The sequence below is a fragment of the Chinchilla lanigera genome, unplaced genomic scaffold (assembly GCF_000276665.1).
Source record: "Chinchilla lanigera isolate Chin_1 unplaced genomic scaffold, ChiLan1.0 scaffold00003, whole genome shotgun sequence".
Lineage (NCBI taxonomy): Eukaryota > Metazoa > Chordata > Mammalia > Rodentia > Chinchillidae > Chinchilla > Chinchilla lanigera.
In genome coordinates, this window is record NW_004955404.1 from 19,198,239 (window position 1) to 19,202,067 (window position 3,829).

A 3,829-nucleotide genomic window follows, 5' to 3' on the forward strand; every position below is an offset into this window, starting at 1 on the left:
ACAATTATTAAATACATTTCAAATATTTTCTGACCATTTTCTTTTACTTCTGTATATAATATATTCAGCTAGATTTTTATTCTTACTAAGAGAAACTAGAACAACCTTAAAAAAAGGAATAAAAATGTTTGAAATGTAAATGGTTAAGATTTGAGAGAATAAAGTTCCAGTAAAGAAGAATTAGTAATCTACAGGCATTGAAGTATGGGGTTAGAAGACTTGTCAAAAATTCCATGTGGAAGAAAATTCTGAGAGCAGTAAATAAAAAAAGAAAATTAGGCAAATTTATGGGACTTATAAAGACTAATGTTGAATTTTTAGTGGCCAGGATTCAGATTAGGAAAGCGGTGTGGAGACTAAATCATACATTCAGGCCCTGGAGGTTTTTCTATATTCAAAACAATGGTGCAGCAGTTTACTATCGAGCAAACCCTAACAATCATTGCTTGCTGTGAGGATAAATCACTGGAAATCTATTTTGAAGAGAATAGAAAGAATAATTACTAAACAAATGCAAATGCATGGGTTGTTTGACAAAGAATTTAAAATAAGATTTTTAAAGCAGCTCAGTGAATTTTTTTTTTTTTTTTTTTTTTGGTTTTTCTCCGGTACTGGGAACCGAACTCACGACCTTGCGCTTGCCAGGCAGGCGCTTTGCCAGCAGCTCAGTGAATTTTGACATAACAAAGAAAATAATCCAGTGAAATGTAGAGAATCTTACATGAGAAGAACAAGAAATTTATCAGAGATTTATATAAAAATGTTAAAGAGTTATCCTGGAACTGAAACACATAACAAACAATAAAAATTGAAAGAATATTTTCAACAGTAAACTTGCTCAAGGCCACAAAATATGTTTACAATTTAAGAAGACCAAAATCAGATCGAATAGCTTTTTCTTACCATAAAGGTTTAAAATTAAATTTTTTCAAATTAAGTTTATTGTTACCATTTATATATATAGTATATATATATAAAATCACATTCATTATGAAGGATTTGTACCTGTACATGATATATCTTAGTTTCTCTTTTTTACATTTCTCTCCTCTCTGTTTAATAACAAGAGAAACTTGAAAAAATCAGAAATGCAAGGAAAATAAACAAAATGTTCCTGAACCACCAATATGCACATAAAATATCAAAAGAAATTTTACAATTTCTTAAGGTAAAAGAAAATGGAAAAAGAACATACCTAGAATATATTGAAAAAAGAAGAAAGTTCTAAGAAAGAAGTTTATAACAATAATGAGTACACATAAATAAAAAAGGATGTTAAATGAATAATGTTGTACTTCACGGATCTAGAAAATTAAAAACAAACTCAGTTGTATCTTGGTAGAAGGAAGAAAAATATAAAGGTCAAAGAAAAAAATAAATAAAATACAAGTTACAAGAACAAATAAAACAAGACTAACAGTTGACTTTTGAAGACAAAAGCAACAATTACAAATATTTAACTACACTAAGAAAAAGGACAATAAAATTAGATAAGAAAAAGAAAACATTACATTTTAACAGCAGAATAAAAAATATCATAAGGTGGTCTTATAGACAGTTAAATGTCAACAAACTGAATTAGTTCCTTAGAAAAACAGATAAAGTCTTTGGCACACAAAATCTATCAAGATTTTTAAACTATGAAGAAAGACAAACTATGAACCAATAGACAATAGGTAATCTGGTGTAGCAGTAATAAAAATTCTTTTATCAAAGAAATACCCAAGAACTGATAAATACCAAATATGAAAAAAGTATGTTAATTCTTGACAAATTATAGGAAAAAATTGAAGAGGGGGGAAATACTTTTACAGATAATTTATGAATTTACCTTTACCTTGATCTACAAACCATATAGGACCATTTAAAAAGAGAACATTGCAAATTGATATCTCTGATGAACATAGATGAGAATTTTTCAACAAATGCTAGTAAACTGAATTCAACAGCACATGAAAAATTTCAACATAAGCATGCAAAGATTCATCCCAGAGATACAATGATATTTCAACAAATGCAAGTCAATATATGTGATATATTACAATGCCAGAATGAAGAATCAAATAGACACATTACAATTAGGAACGGAATCTTTAAAAAATTCAGCATTCATTCATAATTTAAAATAATCCTCAATAAATTACACATAAACACAATACAGGCTACAAATGTTAAACTCATAGCTCATATTTCCCTCCATGATCTAGAACAAGATGAGGATGTCTTTCATCATGCCTACTCAACATTATACTAGAAGTCTTAGCCAGTATAATTAGATAACAGAAAAAGCAAGCATGTAAGCTCCAAAGGAACAAGTAATGCTGACCATATTTACAGATGAAATAATCTGTGTATAGAAAAACTTAAAGATTCTATCAGAAAATTACAACTAATAAGAAAGTTATGTGATACAAAAATCAGTTTTTAGCATATATTTTAGATTTTTCAGTTTTTATTTTTTAAAGAAATCCAGAAATAAGTCTGTATTCATTTTATCCAAAGAGTTATACAGATTCAGTGAAAGCCCTATACAAATTCCAATGTTATTTTCCACAGACATAGAATAAAATAGCCCATAAAATTTTATAGAACTAGAAAGGATTTCACATACCCAAGAAACCTTGATCGAAATTAGTGACACTGAAAGTACTGTACTACCTGTTCTCAAAATACACAATGCACCTATTGCTACTAGTGCAACGTAATCCTGACATAAGGCAGGCATGCTGACCAAATAAATGGAAAACAGAGCCACAGGACAAGTGCAGTCTATGGGATTTTATCCAGTGTGTGAAGCACACAAAGTGTAGATAAGATAGACTCCAGTAAATGTGGTTGAAAAAATATAATGTAAAAAATGATATTATGGCATTTGTTTTATAACATATACAAAAATAAACTCAACTTGGATTATAGAATTAAATGTGAAGCATAAAAGTATACTATTGTAAGAAAACATGGGGAAAAGTTTCATGACATTGGTTTTGGGCAATTTCTGTGATAATATTTCCAAAATTAAGGCAAAAAAAGAAAAACAATTTTTCTCAAACTCAAAATCATCTGCCTAGCAAAGGAAATCAGAGTATAGTGATAACCTACAAAATAGGAAAAAATATTTGTCAAATATTCATCTGATGAGAAGTTAATACTGATGACTATTACAAATTCAAACAATTCATTAGCAAAAATAATAACCCTAGCAAAACAGGCAAAAAGATTCAAGTAGATTCTCACCAATGAAACTCAAAACTGGTGAGCAACTATGTGAAAAAAATCGATAATCATCAACGAAATGCAAATCAAAAGCATAATGAGAAATTGCTTCAACCCTATTTGAATGGATGGTATTAAGAGAAAAAAAAACTTGCTGACAAGCATATTATAATGGTTGTTATATAGTGTAAGCTTGAGTTTAGAAGTTTAACTAAGCAACCCAGCAGAGCACCAGGGTCCTCACTTTGTAAACATTCTCATTCTGAGCAAGAGGAGGGCATGGAGATGGTGTGAGTGCTACACCCACCATAGGGTGAATAGTTTGCTTCCAGTATAATGGAGGAAAAGAGGTTTGCTCCCCTCTTTTCCTTTTGCTGCTTTTGCTGTCTTCTGCCACCTTGAACTGTTGCCCCTGTGCCATGCCACTCTGCCTTGGAGCCAGCTGATTATGGACTGAAAACTCCACAAACTGTGACCTAAATAAACCTTTCTGTCCTTAATTTAGGATGGGGTATTTTGTCTCAGCAAGGAGAAAAAAGAAACCAAGAAAGAATTTGGTACTGGGAGTGGGGTCATTGCTGTTACTATACATGACCATATGGTTCAAGAGTCCTTA